General features: G+C 46.0%; 1 pseudogene across 1 annotated transcript; it reads left to right on the forward strand.

The window, feature by feature from the left end:
• Window positions 1-16,266: 16,266 nt before the first annotated feature.
• LOC101009448 lies at window positions 16,267-18,194 on the forward strand (annotated as a pseudogene). The gene has a single exon (XR_004176843.1). The product of XR_004176843.1 is annotated as an E3 ubiquitin-protein ligase RNF187 pseudogene (transcript).
• Window positions 18,195-20,496: the final 2,302 nt, after the last annotated feature.

Here is a 20,496-nt window from a genome sequence, read left to right on the forward strand (position 1 = left end):
AAGTCTGAATTTAGGCGCTAGATACATGCATAAATGTACATATGATAAATGTGCTCAAAGATGTCTCTTTTCCAATGCTGTCAAAACCTCAAGCTAATGTAAGCACCTCTGTACCTCAGTTCCATGGTGCTGTTATATCAGCGGATCCAATTTCCTGTGCTACCAGCATTACTCTCCTCACTTTACTAGCAAGATTTTAGAACTGACTTGGTTTAGGTCCCATGGCAATGGGAAAAATACCCTCCTCCTTCCCTCTTATTCTCTTTGCCTTTACTTTCTTTCTGCTTTTCCACACTCTACACTTATTTTGTGACCCCAGTGTGTCTTAAATCAGTTTTTAACTGCCCCTTAAACTATTTCCATGTCACAGCATTTTAAAATGATGGTTCATGACAAAGCTGCTGGGGATAAAGTAAAAGGTTCAATTCCTTTTGTCACATAAGATTGATGTGCAGATGCAAAATGGTTATTTGATGAATTTTACCTTCAACTCTACAGAGTAAAACTAATCTAGCCCTGTAGTTCTAAAAAGATTAGAGAGAGGCAAGTTTGGAAATAGTCATCATATATGTGTGTGTGTGTGTATGTATGTTTTTTTTTTTTTTTTGACACGGAATTTCTTGTTGCCCAGGCTGGAGTGCAAATGGCTTGATCTCGGCTTACCGCAATCTCTACCTCCAAGGTTCAAGCGATTCTCCTGCCTCAGCCTCCAGAGTAGCTGGGATTACAGGCATGTGCCACCATGCCTGGCTAATTTTCTATTTTTAGTAGAGACGGGGTTTCTCCATGTTGGTCAGGCTAGTCTTGGAACTCCCGACCTCAGGTGATCCGCCTGCCCTGGCCTCCCAAAGTGCTGGATTACAGGCGTGAGCCACCGCGCCCGGCCCTTTTTTTTTTATATCTTAATGGTCAGTTTAAACAAGCTGAGGCAAAGGGCAACGGAAATCTTTTTTTTTTTTTTTTTTTGAGACGAAGTCTCGCTCTGTCGCCCAGGCTGGAGTGCCGTGGCCGGATCTCAGCTCACTGCAAGCTCCGCCTCCCGGGTTTACGCCATTCTCCTGCCTCAGCCTCCCGAGTAGCTGGGACTACAGGCGCCCGCCACCTCGCCCGGCTAGTTTTTTGTATTTTTTAGTAGAGACGGGGTTTCACCGTGTTAGCCAGGATGGTCTCGATCTCCTGACCTCGTGATCCGCCCGTCTCGGCCTCCCAAAGTGCTGGGATTACAGGCTTGAGCCACCGCGCCCGGCGGAAATCTTTATAGGACCTTGTAACAGTAGTAGCAATTGAAGCACCCACTCTTAAGTGTTGTAAAAGAAAGTATATTAGTACTCTGGTAAGATGTTTGGAAAATAAAGATGTTCTAATAAGACTGTATCTTGAATTATTGTGCATTTTAATTATTCATGCACAGTATGCCTCCCCCAACCCCAAATCTCATTAGACACAAACTCTTGGGATTACAGGCAAGCTGGGATTACAGGCATGCGCCACTATGGCCGGCTAATTTTGTATTTTTAGTAGAGACGGGGTTTCTCCATGTTGGTCAGGCTGGTCTCGAACTCCTGACCTCAGTTAATCCACCCACCTTGGCCTCCCAAAGTGCTGGGATTACAGGCGTGAGCCACGGTGCCCGGCCTACACTGTGTTTTTATGCACATCATTATACCCTGTTGTAGGGCTATAAAGATCCTACTATGGTAGAATTGGCAGTAGGTTGAGGGATTAGGACAAAAGGATGTAGAAAACCGCAGATCTAGAGATGCATAGCTATTCTCATAATAACCTAGGAAGAGAGGTACGTTTCTCCATCATCAATAGCTGAACACTCCTTCTGCTTGTAAGTATTGAATACACAAAGTTACAGGCAAACATATAGCCCTTGCCTTCAGGCCAAGTCGTAGTTATGCAGAAGGCTTGAAAAAATCACAGATTTAACATTTCTGGTTCCAGCTGTTCAGAACCAATTCCCAAACTCCACGACATGTAACAATTTGTAATTTTGCTAGGACACAGTTTGATGCTTAGGTTTTAAGGCTGGTGTGCCAGACGTTATCAAGAGGTTTATGAGTAGCCCTATGTCTCCATTGGGTAGAGTAGCTGGGTCGCAAGGATCATGAAGAGATGAGGAAATGACTGTGAAAAGGCAACTAGCTAGCCTCGGTGATAGTAAGCAAAGGTATACAAACACACTAAGGAAGTTACCATTTGTATTGTCAAAGGTTTCAGTTTTGTGTAAGGTTGTGATTCACGGGGAGTTAATCCCCATCACTAAAATTGAATCCTTTTTCATTCGCTGCAAATAGATATTCTGTGGAAGACATTTTGGCTTTTCTCGCTAGCAGAAAATGTGAGGCTTCCTCAGGTTTTTCCTGTTCATTGTTTCATGGGAGCATCTTCCCCAAAACATTGCAAAACTCAGAAGTTTTCAGGTTGATGTGGCAGAGAAAGCACTGATCTCGGCTTCAGGAGCTAAATTTTCTAGTCCTGACTGTGCCACTAACAGCCTGTGGGACTTCAGACAAATACATTCCTTTCTCGGGTTTCTTCTTATGTCAAACGGACAGCGAGAAAAGGATCACAATGAACCAGGGACCAACTTCACGATTAAAACTTAAGACTTCAGGGACGGACATCTGTCCGTTCCCGGCTACACCTCCGGCCCATCTGGCCCACCGCTAACTGCGCAAACACCCTCTCCACCGTCGCCAGGCCCGTGGCCTCGCGCGAAGCCGCTGGTCGTTAACATCTCCCCCGCAATGGGCGGGGCGGAGGGGTTCAGCTTCCGGAGGCAAATAGCGAGGCGGCGCGTGGCGGTGCCCACTGGCGTCAGCGAGGGCCTGCCCCCGCACCCGCCCACCGCGCGCTGGACCGTGTCTACCCACGTCGAAGGGCTTCCCAGCCCCAGCAGTGCCCTAGCAGTGAACACTGGGAACCCCCAAGAGGCTCTGCGCGGCCGAGGAGACCAGTTCAGAGTGGGGGAGGGGAAGCTAAACCGAACTATTTATACTAATCGTGCGTGCTTCCTTTGTGAAGATTGGCCAGGGCTTTACTCTAGTAACCAATCACTTCATAACAAGGGTGGGACAGTTGAGATCTCTCACACACATTGGTTGAGAGGTTGCGGCGCAATGGAAGGATTTAAATCGAGAGTATCCGGGATTATTTTTTCCCCCCGTGCGGTGGGTGTCCCGGAAGTGGCGCACGTCCAAGGCCGGGCGGCCGTGCTGCCCCCGCTTCCTTTCGCGCTGTCGCTGCCCTTAGGTGGTTGTGGCCACTGTGCCCGGAGGGAGGCGGTGGTGGCCAGTAATGCCTGGGAAACTCCTCTGGGGGGACATTATGGAGCTGGAAGCACCCTTGGAGGAGCCCGAGAGCCAGAAGGAGAGGCAGAAGTTGCGCTGAGCATGGGCCGCGCCTCCTTTTGGGCTGCGCCGGCTTGGGCGGGGAGGGGAACTGTCTGTCCCGGATGATGGCCTGTCAGAACCGGGCCGGAGCATCCGAGGGCCTCCCTTCGCGCCACCCTCGGCTCTCTGAGGTCGCTCAGGGACCGTTTCCACCTCCACACTCCCGACCTGGAGAAAGATGGCCCTGGGCTTTGGGCCTCCCCCCGGCGTGGCCCCTAAGCCCTTCCCATTGGCGCCTGAATCTCAGAGATGGGCAGACTCAAGCTCGCATCACCGTGGAATCTGTTCTTTCTCTCCTTAAGCAGTGACGCCTGTCATTTCGTTCTCACTGGCCCTCTTAGAAGATGATTAAGAAAAAATGATTGCTTTGAATATGTGTTGCTTCTGTCACCCTGTCCCCTGTGCAAGAATCCTGGGGAAAGCGATCTTAGGTTTACAAACGTCAATAACTATAGAGGCTTAAGGAAAAGTGTGACAGTGAGCCTTGCCAGGATTTGTCAGTGATGGAGATCGTGTGGGTTGCATTATTAATAGCTTTTACGGTCAGTATTTTCATTCAATCCGCAGGTGTTTATTGAACCTAATTTGTACCATACTCTTTGCTGAGCACCAAGGAGGTTAAACTAAATAAGTAAAGAAATAGTCCCTGCTCTCAAGGAGCCTATAGAGGAGTTGTAGTCTTTCCTCCTCCCACCCGCATGCCCTCCAAAAAAAAAAAAAAAAAGGAAAAGAAAAAAACATCCTGAAACACTCAGAGGATCACAAGGTGCTGAAAAATGCCCAGGTAAAATTATTACTGGAGACACTTGACCTGGAAAAAAGAAATCAGCTGAAGAGGCTAAGGTGGCAGTATTCGGGGGCTGACATTCAAAGAATGAGACTTATTTTGTATAGCCTTAGAAAGCAGAATCTACCTCTCTGACCTTATCACTAAGGTAAACTTGCCATTCCAGCTAACACTTTTCTTTTATTGTGCTAAAGTATACATAACATTTATCATTTTAACCATTTTTAAGTATATAGCTCTGTGACATTAAGTATATTTACATCGTTTTGCAGCTGTCACCGCCATCCATCTCCAGAACTTTTCATTGTCCCAGACTGAAACTCTGTGCCCATTAAACACTCACTTCTCATTCCTCTCTCCTTCCACTCCCGGCAACCACCATTCTACTTTCGCTCTGTGAATTTGACTACTGAAGGTACCTAGAGTGTAAGCAGAAAACCAAGCAGGTATTTTTTAAAAAGGCTTCTTTTGAAATTCTTGTCTTTTGCATCCAAATCCTGTCCACCCGTCAAGGCCTAGTTTATGTCTTTCCTAACAACCCTAGTGTACAGTTACCTAGTTTCGGTGGCTATCTTTATCATTTGATTGACATTTATTATGCATTTCTATGTAAAATTAGTTCATTTTTCCTATATTATGCCACATATTTCCGAAAAGTTCTTGAGGAAAATGACCAAATCTTTGTCCATCCTTATGTTTTACGGCCCTTAAACTATGAAAGATAACCAGAGATTTCGAAATGGATTGGAATACCAGCTAAAAGAAATGGAACATTATTAGAATACTGGTCTGGTGGCTAGCCCCAGTGGCTCATGCCTGTAATCCTAGCACTTTGGAATGCTGAGATGGGAGGATTGCTTGATCCTTGGCCTCCTGAAGTGCTGGGATTACAGACATAAACCACTGGGCCTTACCGGTTTCAATAGTTTCTACAGTGATAGTGTATTTTTTGTTTGTTTGTTTGTTTGTTTGTTTTGAGACGGAGACTCGCTCTGTCGCCCGGGCTGGAGTGCAGTGGCCGGATCTCAGCTCACTGCAAGCTCCGCCTCCCAGGTTTACGCTGCCTCAGCCTCCTGAGTAGCTGGGACTACAGGCGCCCGCCTAGTTTTTTGTATTTTTTTTAGTAGAGACGGGGTTTCACCGTAAACCGTGTTAGCCAGGATGGTCTCGATCTCCTGACCTCGTGATCCACCCATCTCGGCCTCTCAGAGTGCTGGGATTACAGGCTTGAGCCACCGTGCCCGGCCGTATTTTTTGTTTGTTTGTGTTTTGTAGAGACGGGGTCTCACTGTGTTGCCCAGGCTAGTCTTGAACTCCTGGGCTTAAGTGATCGTACCACTTTGGCCTCCCGAAGTGCTGGAATTACAGGCATGAGCCACCATGCCTGGCCAACAGTGTTTATTCTTGTAGCCTTTAAATCATAAAAAAGGTACAGCAGCATTGATTTTTTTCTTCCAAGAATTGATTGATTTTGCCTGCCTTGTGTAGAACTTCATATAAATGGAATTTATGTAATGCTCATTTTCTGTTAAGACTTCTGGCTGAAAGTCGCCGCCAGGCTCAAGCCTGTAATCCCAGAACTTTGGGGAGGCTCAGCGGTGACCACAGGTCAGGAGAGATCGAGACCATCCTGGCTAACACGAAACCCCGTTTCTGCCAAAAATACAAAAAAATTCGGTCGGCGCGGTGCGCTCTGTAGTCCCAGCCATACTCGGAGGTTTGAGGCAGGAGAAACATGAACCTGAGTAAGCGAGCTTGCAGTGAGTCGAGATCGCCACTTCACGCACTCCAGCCTGGTGACAGCGTTCTGCCTCAAAAGACTTTGGTTTTGGCATTTTTTACAAGGTTCATATTTGTTCCAAATGCATATCAATAGTTGGTTTCCTTTTTTTAATTGCTGAAATGGTATTCTGTTTGAATATATTGCAGTTTGTTTATTCTTCAACAAGTTTATTGATGGCCATTTATTCTCATATTTTTGTTTTTAAGTGCTGTTGAGGAGAGGCTCCTTCGTCTTATAGTCTCCCAGAGAGGCTAATTCTTGACCGGATAGAAAAACTACACAAGAGAAATATTTTAAAATAATTTTAATGAAACAAATACTGTGATATTTTCTTTCTTCAAAGCATTTGGCCATCCAGTGTCATTGGTCTCAGAGGCCAGCAGTTATTGGAGATGTCCTTCAAGTCTACAGTGGGTCTGAAGGGAGGGCTATTATTTTCTGTGAGACCAAAAAGAATGTAACTGAAATGGCCATGAATCCACACATAAAACAGGTAAGTCTTTTTTTCATGCTTTCTCTAATTGAAATTATGGGGATGAATTACTGAACGAAAATTATATTGTCCTTTGTGGACCAGATTTCATAGTCATTCTCAAAATTCAGTTGTAAGGCTGGGTGTGGTGGCTCACACCTGTAATTAAGTCAGGATAGATTTTATCAGTTTTGTTTGTTTGTCTTGAGACAGGGTCTCCCTGTTATGCCCAGGCTGGAGTGCAGTGGGACAGTCATAGCTCACTGCATTCTTGACTTCCTGGGCTCAGGTGATTCTCCCACCCCAGCCTCTTGAGTAGCTGGGACTACAGGCGCGTGCTACAATGCCCAGCTAATTTTTTGCGTATTTTGTAGAGATGAGATTTCACCATGTAGCCCAGGCTGGTCTTGAACTCCTGGGCTCAAGCAATTCCCCCCGACCCCGCCCCTGCCTTGTGGCCTGCCAGAGTGCTGGGATTACAGGTGTGAGCCATCACACCCGACCTTGATCAGATTTTATCATTTTTTTTTTAAGACTGAAAATGTGATCTGGAAAATATAAAAGTTGAAACAAAATGAATTTCTGTGGGTAAGAGAGGGTAATATTTTAGAGTTGTGTTATAAAACTGCAAATTTTTATTAAATTACTAAATCAGAATACTAAATCCATGTGTCTTTTTCTTTCTCAAAAAATATCTTTTGGCTGGGTGCGGTGGCTCACGGCTGTAATCCAGCACTTTGGAAGACCAAGGCAGGTGGATCGCCTGAGGTCAGGAATTCAAGACCAGCCTGGTCAGCATGGTGAAACCCCATCTTTACTAAAAATATAAAAATTAGCCGGTGTGGTGGTGGGTGCCTGTAATCCCAGCTGCTCAGGGGGCTGAGGCAGGAGAATCGCTTGAATCCAGGTTGGAGGTTGTGGTGAGCTAAGATCATGCCACTACACTCCAGCCTGGATGACAGAGTGAGACTCTGTCTCAAAAAAAAAAAAAAAAAAAAAGAAATAACCTTTTATAGAAAATGTCAAACATGTACAAAAGTTGATAGAATCACGTAAGGAAAGGAACCCCTATGTATTCATCCTCCAGCTTCAATAATTATTTTATCTATATGCTAACCTACCACTTCTTTCAGAATTATTTTGATGCAAACCCTAGGTACCATATTATTATATCCATAAATGTTTGGATATGTATCTCTAAAAGAAAAGGCTTTTTTAAAAAAACCCAACAATACTGTTATCACTTCTAAAAAATTAATATTTCAAAATATTAATTTTACATTATCAATTGTCTTAGAAATATTTATTTTCTTTTATTGTTTGTTTTCTTGAATCTGGGTCCAAATAAGATTTTTACATTGTGTGATTATTAAGTTGCTTTTAATATATGGATTACTCCTTTGTGTATTTTTTATAGCTTTTTTTGTTTAAGAAACTACATTGTCATAAATCTAGAGTATTGCTTCCCCATGATGTAATTTAACATGTTCCTCTGTCTTCTATATTTTCTGAATATTCAGGTTTGTTTGTTTGTTTAGGGCAGAACTACTTCATAGGTGGTGTACTTCTGGCAGGAGATATGTATGTCTAGTTCTTTTTGTGATGCTAACATCCACCAATAATCAGTGCCGTCAGTCCTTATGTCAGTGTCTCCAGTCATTTTTGTTGTTTGTGACTTGTTATTGGGTAGATTCCTGAGAAAGGGCTTATGGAAACAGTACTGCCTATTGATAATATCTTATATGTGACTTTATACCTGAAAATTATTTTGGCTGTATATAAAATTCTTGGTTCACATTTTCTTTTCTTCATTGTCTTAGGTATGTTACTTTACTGTTTTTGGAACAAAGCATCGCTATAAAAAGTGAGATGCCAGTCTAATCTTTTTTCCTTATATGTGATTTTCTTAAAATCTTTTTTCTAAGTGATTTCCTTTAAAAATCAGTAGTTTTACTAGAATATATTTTGGTGGTGTTTTTTGTCAGTTTTTCTGGGTACTCAGTGTGCGCTTTCAATTTGTAGTTCATATGTATTTTTTTAAAGTTTTATCAAAATTTTCTTGAATTACAATTTTTAGCGTTTGGTTTTCCAGTTGCTTTGGTTTTCTTCAAGGACTCTTGTTGTGCATATGTTGGCTCTCTTTTTCGAATCTCCTTTGTCACATCAAATCTTTTTCATCTTTTTCCTTATTCAGTTTTCAAAATTTCTCTCTTTTTTTTTTTTTTTTAAGAGACAGGATCGTGCTGTGTTGCCCACATGGGAGTGCAGTGGCTATTCACAAGGTCCATAAGGAGTCTGTAGTTGGATCAGGTATTGCATCATTTCTACATGTTCTGTAATTCTCTTCCCATTTAGAGAAATCTATAGTGCTTACTATTTTACTCTTTCTCTGTATAGTTTCTTTTGATTTGAGTCTCGGGCTTCAACGCCCCATGAGTGGGTAATGGCTGATTGAAGCCATCAGGCCTCAGCCCCCCGGTTTACCATTCTTCTGCTCCTCAGCCTCCCCGAGTAGCTGGGATCGGCCTGCCCACCTCACCAAGCTAGTTTTATCTTTTTAGGACGGGTTTCACCATGTGCTAGCCAGGGGATGGTCCCGGACTCTGACCTCTATGGATCCACCCACTCGCCTCCCCCAAAGTGCTGGGACGAGGGTTTGTTCACCAGCCTCGGCCCTTCTGTGATAGCTTCTACCTGCAAAGCGGTCTCTCTTTGGTTTTAATTTCTTGCTTTGTTATTTTATCTCAACTGTTTTTCTTTCGAATTGATTTTGGCTCTTCACCATGCTATTTCTACCTTTCTTTCAGTATGGTGGCTCTCCCAAACCCTGACTCTAGGAGGCTGGTCGTAGAGAGCCGAGTTGGTTTCCAGAGCCTCACGCCTCAAGCAATGAGCAAGACTCCTGCCCTGCCGCACTGAAAATTAGCCAGAGGTGGTGGTGTGTGCCTGTAGTCCCAGCTACTTGGGAGGCTGAGGTGGGAGAACTTCATGAGTCCAGGAGCTAGAGGTTACAATGAGCTATGATCATGACGCTGTACTCTATCCTGGGTGACAGATAGAGTCACCCAGGACTTTTTTTTTTTTTGAGAGTCTCCCTCTATTGCCCAGGCTTGAGTGTAGTGGTACAATCTCGGCTCACTGCAACCTTTGCCTCCTGGGTTCAAGCGATTCTCCTGCCTCAGCCTCCTGAGTAGCTGGGATACAGGCGTGTGCCACTACACCCTGCTATTTTTTGTATTTTTAGTAGAAACAGGGTTTCACCATATTGGTCAGGCTGGTCTCAAACTCCTGACCTCGTGATCCAACCGCCTCGGCCTCCCAAAGTGCTGGGATTACAGGTGTGAGCCACCGCACCCAGCTGAGTATGACCCTTTCTCTAAAAAAAAAAAAAAAAAAAAAAAAAAAAATATGGTTTTTGTTTTTTTTATATTATAAATAATTTTAAAAACTTTTTTGTATTATTTATATATTTAATATATATATTTTATATATATAATTTTTTCTGAGATGGTGTCTCTGTCACCCAGGCTGGAGTGCAGTGGCATGATCTTGGCTCACTGCAGCCTTCACCTCCCAGGTTCAAGTGATCCTTCCACCTCAGCCTCCTGAGTACCTGAGACCACAGGTACGTGCTACCATGCCTGGCTAAGTTTTTATTTTTGTTGAGATGGGATCTCTCTAAGTTGCCCAGGCTGCTCTCAATCCTGAGCTCAAGCGATCCACTTGCCTCTGCCTCCCAAAGTGCTGGGATTACAGGCGAGAGCCACTGTGCCCAGCCAATATATGATATATATGTATATTTTATTTTCTTTCTTTCTTTTTTTTTTTTTTGAGACACTGTTTCACTCTATCACCCAGGCTGGAGTGCACTGGCAAGATCTCGGCTCACTGCAGCCTCCTCCTCTTAGGTTCAAGTGATTCTTATGCCTCAGCCTCCAGAGTAGCTGGGATTACAGGTATGCACCACCATACCTGGCTAATTTTTGTATATTTAGTAGAGATGGGGTTTCACCATGTTGGCCAGGTTGGTCTCGAACTGCTGACCTCAAGTGATCCGTCTGCCTCAGCTTCCCTAAGGACTGGGATTATAGGCATGAGCCACCGTGCCCGGCCATATATGTTTGTTTGAGTTCATTCAAAATGATATGCTTTTATTTGTTTCGTGGATGAGCTTTTCTAGATCACTTTATTGGTGGAGATAGTCTGCTTTTTTTTTTTTTTTTTTTTGTGAGACGGAGTCAATCTCTGTGGCCCATGCTGGAGTGCAGTAGTGTGATGTCAGCTCACTGCGACCTCTGCCTCCCAGGTTCAAGCAATTCTCCTGCCTCAGCCTCCAGAGTAGCTGGGATTACAGGCACCGGCACCACGCCCAGCTAATTTTTGTATTTTTAGTAGAGATGGGGTTTCACCATGTTGGCCAGGCTGGTCTAGAACTCTTGACCTCAAATGATCCACCCGCCTTGGCCTCCCAAAGTGCTGGCATTACAGGCGTGAACCACCGTGTCTGCCAAAATTTTTTTTTTTTAAGAGACAGGGTCCCGCTATGTTGCCAGTGTTGGAGTGCCTTGGCTATTCACAGACACGGTAATTGCACACTGCAGCCTCTAACTCCTGGCCTTAAGGGATCCTCTCTCATCAGCCTCCTGAGTAACTGGGATTACAGGCATGTGCCACTGCTCCCAGCTTATTCTGTTTCCTCTTTTTTTCCTTCCTAATTACTTTCTGTAAGATTTGAGTGTGATCTTTTCTGTTGCTCATTTTTAGATTAAGTTAAACTTTTTGAACTGTAGATGGGAAGGCATTGGTGAGAATACTTCTGGCATCACAGCTCTAGAGCTGCTGCTTCTGTTATTTTTGTTAGTGCTTACAAGTATAGTCTGTAAATTATATCTGAGTAAAGCTGTTTTTAAAACAAGGTCTACTTTCTGAGCTCTAGCTGTGTCTTTCCTCACTTTTCTCTGTATTTTTTTTCCCTTTGATCCTGTTATTCTTGGCATCCTTAGTTTAGATCCTCTGTCCAGCAGTTTCTCCTCAGTATGGGGCTTTGTCCCAGAAAGTGAGCATTGGCTGTTAGTTTAGAAAGTTTATATAGGGCCCAGCTTGCTCCAGTCCCCGCAGACCTTAACTCTGGCTCCTCACAATCACCCTCAAGTATATAAAAATCCTCCCAGGTTCAGCTGCTGTTGTCAACAATTTGTTTGAGAATACGCCTTCCAGGTAGCTTTTCATTAAGCTTTCAAGATGGCAGACCTGAAACACTAGGTCCCTGAATCGCCTGTTCTTAGGACTAGCAAATTCCCCCACGTAGATACAAGAATTTATCCTTCCGGCCGGGCGCGGTGGCTCAAGCCTGTAATCCCAGCACTTTGGGAGGCCGAGACAGGCGGATCACGAGGTCAGGAGATCGAGACCATCCTGGCTAACACGGTGAAACCCTGTCTCTACTAAAAAATACAAAAAACTAGCCAGGCAAGGTGGCGGGCGCCTGTAGTCCCAGCTACTCGGGAGGCTGAGGCAGGAGAATGGCGTAAACCCGGGAGGCGGAGCTTGCAGTGAGCTGAGATCCGGCCACTGCACCCCAGCCTGGGCCACAGAGCAAGACTCCGTCTCAAAAAAAAAAAAAAAAAAGAATTTATCCTTCCCTGCTCATGTTTTCTTTTTTTGTTTGTTTTTTTTTTTTTTTGAGAAGGAGTTTTGCTCTTGTTGCCCAGACTAGAGTGCAATGGCAGGATCTTGGCTCACCACAACCTCTGCCTCCTGGGTTCAAGTGATTCTCCTGCCTCAGTCTTCCAAGTAGCTGGGATGACAGGCATGCACCACCACCATGCCCAACTAATTTTTTTTTGTATTTTTAGTAAAGACAGGGTTTCTCCATGTTCGTCAGGCTGGTCTCGAACTCTTAACCTCAGGTGATCCACCCTCCCACAGTGCTGGGATTACGGGCGTGACCCACTGCGCCCGGCCTCTGCTCATGTTTTAGAAATCATGAGACCATTTTGTCACTTATTTGTTACATGTGTTGTCTGTGGATTTTTAGTTTTGTTATCGTAGTTGATATTTGTTATGTGGGAACTAGAGACTCAAAGTTACTGTGTTCCCCAGTGACATTTTAATAATTGTATAGCATTAGCTTTGATGTTTAAATGTCCAGTATAGGCCAGGCATGCCTATAATTCTAGCATTTTGGGAGGCTGATGTGGGAGGATCACTTGAGGCAGCATAATGAGACACCGTCTCTATAAAAAGTTAAAAATTAGCCAGGGCCGGCTGCAATGACTCACACCTGTAATCCTAGCATTTTGGGAGGCCAAGGCAGGTGAATTGCCTGAGCTCAGGAGTTCAAGACCACCCTGTGCAACGTGGTGAAACCTGGTGTCCACTAAAATACAAAAAATTAGCCAGGTGTGGTGGTGCACACCTGTAGTCCCAGCTATTTGGGAGGCTGAGGCACAAGAATCACTTGAACCTGGGAGATGGAGGTTGCGGTGAGCCAAGATGGCGCCATTGTACTCCATCCTGGGCAACAGAGCAAGACTCTGTCTCCAAAAAAAAAAAAATTAGCCAGGTGTGGTGGCATGTTCCTGTATTCCTGTCTACTTGGGAGGCTGAGGCAAGAGGATTGCTCGAGCCCAGGAGTTAGAGGTTGCAGTGAGCTATGAACATGACACTGCATTCCAGCCTGGGTGCAAAGTGAGACCCTGCCTTTTTTTTTTTTTGAGACAGTTTCACTGTCGCCCAGGCTGTAGTGCAGTGGCGCCTTCTCTGCTCACTGCAAGCTCCGCCTCCCAGGTTCACGCCATTCTCCTGCCTCAGCTTCCTGTGTAGCTGGGACTACAGGCGCCCACCACCACGCCCGGGTAATTTTTTGTATTTTTAGTAGAGACGGGGTTTCACCGTGTTAGCCAGGATGGTCTCGATCTCCTGACCTCGTGATCCGCCCGCCTCAGCCTCCCAAAGGGCTGGGATTATAGGTGTGAGCCACCGCTCCCAGCGAACCTATCTCTTAAAAAAATAAAGGCTGAGGGCGGTGGCTCACACCTGTAATCCCAGCACTTTGAGAGGCCGAGGCGGGCAGATCATGAGGTCAGGAGATCAAGACCATCCTGGCTAACACGGTGAAACCCCGTCTCTACTAAAAAATACAAAAATTAGCCAGGCGTGGTGGTGGGCACCTGTAGTCCCAGCTACCTGGGAGGCTGAGGCAGGAGAATGGCGTGAACCCGGGAGGCGGAGGTTGCAGTAAGCCAAGATCGTGCCACTGAACTCCCGCCTGGGAGACAGAGCAAGACTCCGTCTCAAAAAAAATAAATAAAATAAAATAAAATAAAGTTCTCTATAAACAGATAGATGCTAAATAGTGAAAGAGCGGTAGAGATAATTGATTTACCTTTCTTTTTGTTGCTTTAAAACATTCAGTAGCAGTTGTCTTGCAGAAGCTATTTTTTAATCTTGGAAGAAATTGCCTTGCTACAAAGGCTAGAGGAGAATTCCCCTTTCAGTGGACAATAATCAGGCTGGGGGCGGTGGCTCATGCCTGTAATCCTAGCACTCTGGGAGGCCGAGGCGGGCGGATCACCAGCTCAGGAGATCGAGAGCATCCTGGCTAATACAGTGAAACCCCGTCTGTACCAAAAAATACAAAACATTAGCCAGGCATAGTGGCGGGCATCTGTAGTCCCAGGTACTCAGGAGGCTGAGGCAAGAGAATGGTGTGAACCTGGGAGGCAGAGCTTGCAGTGATCAAAGATCACTCCACTGCACTCCAGCCTACCTGGGCAACAAAGCAAGACTCTGTCTCAAAAATAATAATAGTAGTAATAATAATAATAATAGTAATCTGTTTCTGTGATTTGGAGAATGGAATTCTCCGTTCTGCTGGGTGACTGCTATTTAGGTAGAAAGTACTAGTAGTATCTCATTATGAGTTATATGGTTTTTTATGGATTAACCAGAGAACCTGAATAGTTTCTTTTTTTAATTTTTAAATTGTCATTTACTTGTAAAAAGTCAAGTTTTACTTGGCTTCCCCCGGAAACAAATGCCTTCTAAATTCTAAAAAGCTGGTTTTGGTGGTGCACCTGTAATCCCAGCTACTCAGGAGGTTGCAGCCGGAGGATCGATTAAGCCACAGGCAACACAGCAAGAACCCCCTCTCTAAATGAATGAATGAATGAATCATTAAACAGTCTCTGTCTCTCACAAAGAGAGAAACACACACAAACACACACACACACACGTTTGGAAAAAAAATATTCAAAAGTTGGAGACTGAAAACCATCACTGATACCATGAATGTAGTATGTTCCTCTTAGGACAAATTATCAAGTAAAAAAAAAAACCCTGTGTTCTTTTTTTTTTGAGACAGGATCTTACTCTGTCACCCAGGCTGAAGTGCAATAGTGTGATTACGGCTCACTGCAGCCTCAATCTCCCAGGCTCAAGTTGTTCTCCCACCTCAGCCTCCCAACCACAGCTTGGGACTACAGGCACGCGCCACCACACCTGGCTAATTTTTTATTTTTTGTAGAGATAGGATCTCCTTGTGTTACCGAGGCTGGTCTCAAACTCTTTGCCTCAAGCAGTCCTCCCACCTCAGCCTCCCAAAGTGCTGGGATTACAGGCATGAGAAAAAATCCTGTGTTGCAATTGAAAAATTCACTATGAAAAACAGTCCAACTTATTTAAAGTGTATTTGTTTATAACTTTTTTCCAAAAATTAGATATTTCTTCTCTGGAAATATTTTTCTTAACTTGCGTTATATGATAACCACGCAAATTTATTTTCTTATTTGGCTAACCTTTCCCAGTTTCTGCTGAGGTCTTTTTGTATTCTTGTCTGTACTTTAAATATTAGTATTCCTTACAGATCTGATTCTTACTCTACATATTTTTCATGGAGGAAAAAAATAGTGATTAATAGCACAAACTTGGGAGTCAGATTGGGGTTTAAATCTCAGTTGTGCTACTTACTAGCATAATTTTGTACCTATGTACATATGCACACAATACTTACATATATATATTGTCCTGCTTTTAAGAAGTGGTATTTCAAGTACCTGCTTTTGGTGAAGAAAAAGTAAATTAAAAAAAAAAAAAAGTATTAGCCAGGTGTGGTGGCCCATGCCTGTTATCCCAGCACTTTGGGAGGCCAGGGCAGAAAGATCACTTGAGCCCAGGAATTTGAGACTAGCGTGGGCATTTCATTTATATAGTAGATATATTTTTAAAGGGAGTCTTAGGCATGAATTAAACATTTTAAAATGTATTATGGAAATTGTATTAATTAAGCTTCCTATTTAAAGGGATACTTTTGAGCCGGCCGCCATGGTTCATGCCTGTAATTCTAGCTACTTAGAAGGCTGAGGTGGGAGGATCTCTTAGCCCAGTATTTTGAGGTTGTAATGAGCTATGATTTTGCCATTGCACTGTAGTTTGGGCAACAGAGCAAGATCCCATCTCTTAAATATAAATGAATAATAAAAGGATGTTTCCTGTCTTGGGAAGCCAAGACAGGAAAATTTATTGAGGCCAGGCATTCAAAAGCAGCCTGGGAAGCATAGCGAGAATCTGTCTCTACAACAAATTAAAAAATTGCCTAGGTGTGGTGGGACACACCTGTGGTCCAAGCTACTGAGGAGGCTGAGGTGGGAAGCATTTCTTGCGTCCGGGAGGTCGAGGCTACAGTGAGCAATGATCATGCCACTGCACTCCACCCTGGGCGACAGAGTGAGACCGTGTCTCCAAAATAAATAAAATTAAAAAGGTGGTATTAAAAATCACTTTTTTTTTTTTTTTTTTTTTTACCATTTTAAGATTTAGATGAGTGTCCCCAGCGTTGGCGTTGGCGTCGGCGTCGTCGTCCTGGTGCTGGTCTCCGTCCGGTCGCCTTGGTCTCCGGCCCTCCCCAGGCGCTCCGGCACCCTTGCCGACCCCGCCGCCCGCAGCCCTGGCGCTCCCTGCGGGCCCTGCTGAGGCCGCTTGTGGCCCTGTGTCAGCGCGCGCACCAGGAGCCGGTGGGCGCCGACTGCGGCCACCGCTTCTGTTGGGCGTGCGTGGTGCGCTTCTGGGCTGAGGAGGATGGGCCCTTCGCGTGCCCAGAGTGCGCCGACGACTGCTGGCAGCGCGCCGTGGAGCCCGGCCGGCTCCCGCTCAGCCGCCGCCTTCTGGCGCTAGAGGAGGCGGCCGCGGCGCCCGCGCGCGATGCCGGGCCAGTGAGGCCGAGCTGCAGCCGCGCTGACGCCGGCCCGCTCTGTGCCGCCTGCCGCGTGGCTGTGGGCCCCTAGCCACCCGAGTGGGAGCCGCGCTGGAGGAAGGTGCTGCGTGGCAAGGAGAACAAGGGGTCTGTGGAAATCATGAGAAAGGACTTGAATGACGCCTGGGATCTGCATGGCCAGGCGGAGTCAGCAGCTGTAGTGTGGAAGGGACAGGTGATGGACCGTAGGAAGAAGGCACTGACCAACAAGAAGAAGCTGAGGGCCTTCTTTGTGGAGGAGGAGGAGCACTTCCTGCAGGAGGCTGAGAAGCCCCTCCTTCTCACTCAGGTCACTGCTCAGGTCACTGCTGCAGGCGGTGTCGGAGCTGGAGACGAAGCACCGGAACCTGGGCCTCAGCATGCTGCTGCAGTGATGGCGCCAACCCACGGCAGTCCCAGAGCTGGAGGCAGGAGGATGGATCCTCATCTCCCTAGGAAGTGTCAGCATGTGGCTGTCAGGGAAGTGTGGAAGGCACCCGGCCTTGGGTCCATCTATATAGTTGTGTGTTTCAACAGTGTGCCTTTATCCTTCACCCTGAGGTGTGAGTGTTTTGGGGGCTGCAAACACCTCCTGGTAAAGGCTGGACCTGAGGACCCTTCCGACCTGTGCCCGACCCTTCCTGAAGTCCTGGCCACAGCCCATCCTCCATGAGTCCCGGCAGCTCTGGGCCATGCCCTTCCTTGGTCACCCATCTGCCCCTCACCTTGTCATCCAGGGACCCAGACCCTGCACCTTCCATGCGGGCCCACAGATCCTTGGCAGGTACCTGAGGTGCACCATTGAGTGTCGAATTTGGGGTTAGCATCCAGAAAGAAGAACGCACATGAGGCTCTGTGAAGGCTGGAACTCAGGTCTTCAGGGAAGAGAGAAAGGAAGACGATTGCACCTTGATGCCTCCTAGGAGGCGGCCCTCCTCTTGAGGTGGGCCTTATCAGTGTCGCTCTGCCTTATCAGTGCCGCCCAGCCTTATCAGTGTCGCTCTGTCAACCTCCCTCTTTCTGGCCCCCACCCTGCTTCTGTGTCTCCCAGGAGCCCTCCCTGTGCTCTACCTGCCTCCGCAGAAGGAACTCTTTCTCCGTTTCCCTGGGTGAGGGGGCTGGCAGGTGCCTAACCCTATTTAGCCTTTCCAGGTCCTCCATGGTGTCTCATCTTGCTGTTCTCTCTGGCTCTTTCTCTCTTCCCATTTCCTTTAGTAGTTGAATTTTGCAAAGCTCGTAGCAGTAGCTCAGTTGCCTGCAGCATCCTTGTGTGTAGATAAATTAGTCGACAGAAACTCAGCACCGGGGACAGGATTGCAAAGTCGGGGACATAGATGCAGGCAGATGTTGAGATTTGGGTATAGCTGGGCTTGTGAGCAGTGCCTGTTTCCAGATGAAGCCTTTCAGCCCTTCCGAGTCCCCGGCCTTTGGTGCGATGTCTGTGAGTTTGACCTCCCCAGCGTGTGGGCTGGCTCAATGCTGAATAAAGTGGGTTTGTGTCAAAAAAAAAAAAAAAAAAATTTAGATGGGCCAGGCACAATGGCTTATGTCTGTAATCCCAGCACTTTGGGAGGCCAAGGCAGGAAGATCACTTGAGCTCAGGAGTTTAAAACAAGCCCGGGCAACATAGTGAGACTTTGTCTCTATTTTACTTAAAAAAAAAATTGTTTAATTTCTTTTCTCAAAGCAAGGAGTCAATTAGTATGGGAATATAGAAGTATAGATATGTATAGATAGATCTAATCACTCCTATGGCTCCAGTCATTGAGTATATCCTAATGATACCCAAATCTTTTTCTCACTGGGATCTGCCTCAAGAATACTAGACGTACTGGCTACAGACACACCAACGTTTATGTTCCTAAACCTAAATTAATTAACTTTCTACACTCCTATACCCACTCTGTCTCCAGCATTCCCTAGGGCTAAATAATACATCTACTCATTGCTTAAACCAGAAATTTATGTATCACTCTTAAATTTATTCCTTACCCTTGGCCATCCAGCCAGCTACATAGTATTTTTGGATTCTGTCTCCTATAGTTTAAAGTTTTTCCATTTCTTTCTTTCTTTTTTTTTTTTTTTTTTGAGATGAGTCTTGTTTTTCGCCAGCTGGAGTGCAGTGGCGCGATCTCAGCTCATTGCAACCTCCGCCTCCCAGGTTCAAGCGATTCTCCTGCCTAGCCTCCCAAATAGCTGGTATTACAGGCGTGTGCCACCACACCCCGCTCATTTTTGTATTGTTAGTGGAGATGGGATTTCACCATGTTGGCCAGGCTGGTCTGGAACTCCGGCCTCAAGCAGTCCACCCTTCCAAAGTACTGGGATTACAGGTGTGAGCCACTGTGCCCAGTGGTTCTTTCCTTTCTTTCTCCCTCTCTCCCTCCCTCCCTCTCTCCCTCCCTCTCTCCCTCCCTCTCTCCCTCCCTCTTTCCCTCCTTCCCTTCCTTCCTGTTTCCCTCTTGTCAGCCAGGCTGGAGTGCAGTTGTGTGATCTCAGCTCATTGCAACCCCCGGGTTCAAGCGATTCTCCTGCCTCAGCCTCCTGAGTAACTGGGACTACAGGTGCACACCACCACACCCAGTTAATTTTTGTTTTTTTTAGTAGAGACAAGGTTTCACCATTTTGGCCAGGATGGTCTAAATCCCTTGACCTCATGATCTGCCCACCTTGCCCTCCCAAAGTGCTGGGATTACAGGTGTGAGCCACTGCGCCTGGCCCTTTTTTTTTTTTTTTTTTTTTTTTTTGAGATGGAGTCTCAGCTCTGCCGCCCAGGCTAGAGGTGTAGTGTCACGATCTCCGCTCACTGCAAGCTCCACCTCCCGGGTTCACGCCATTCTCCTGCCTCAGCTTCCCCAGTAGCTGGTACTAGGCGCCTGCCACCATCCTCGGCTAATTTTTTGTGGTTTTTTAGTAGAGACGGGGTTTCACCATGTTAGCCAAGATGGTCTTGATCTCCTGACCTCATGATCTACCCGCCTTAGCCTCCCAAAGTGCTGGGATTACAGGTGTGAGCCACTACATCTGGCCCTTTTTTTTTTTTTTTTTGAGATGAAGTCTCACTGTGTCACCCAGGCTGGAGTGCAGTGGTGTGATCTCGACTCACTGAAACCCCTGTCCTCCGCTCCCGGGTTCAAGTGGTTCTCCTGCCTCAGCCTCCCAAGTAGCTGGGATTACAGGTGTGCACCACCACGCCCAGCTAATTTTTGTATTTTTAGTGGAGACAGGGTTTCACCATGTTGGCCAGGCTGGTTTGGAACTCCTGACCTCAAGTGATCCGCCCACCTGAGCCTCCTAAAGTACTGGGATTACAGGTGTGAGCCACTGTGCCCAGCCTGGTCCATTTCTTTCTTTCTTTCTTTCGTTCGTTCGTTCGTTCGTTCTTTTTTTTTTTTTGAAATGAAGTTTTGCTCTTGTCACCCAGGCTGGAGTATAATGATGTGATCCTGGCTCACTGCAACCTCTGCCTCCTGGGTTCAAGTGATTCTCCTCCCTCAGCCTCCTGAGTAGCTGGTATTACAAGCGCCCACCACCATGCCCAGCTAATTTTTGTATTTTTAGTAGAGACGGGGTTTCACCACATTGGCCAGGCTGGTCTCAAACTGCTGACCTTAGGTGATCCACCCACCTTGTCCTCCAAAGTGCTGGGATTACAGGCGTGAACCACCATGCCCAGCCTCCATTTATTTCTTATACCAGTTGCAGAAGCTAAAAATCTGAGAATCATGTATATCTCTTTCCTTTATACATCGTTTCTACTACCTTGAATATGTCCTTGCAATTAGGTTCTTGAATTCAGTTGTGGTCTAGTCCCTACTTACC

Source organism: Papio anubis, chromosome 11 (assembly GCF_008728515.1).
Source record: "Papio anubis isolate 15944 chromosome 11, Panubis1.0, whole genome shotgun sequence".
In the NCBI taxonomy this organism is placed as follows: domain Eukaryota; kingdom Metazoa; phylum Chordata; class Mammalia; order Primates; family Cercopithecidae; genus Papio; species Papio anubis.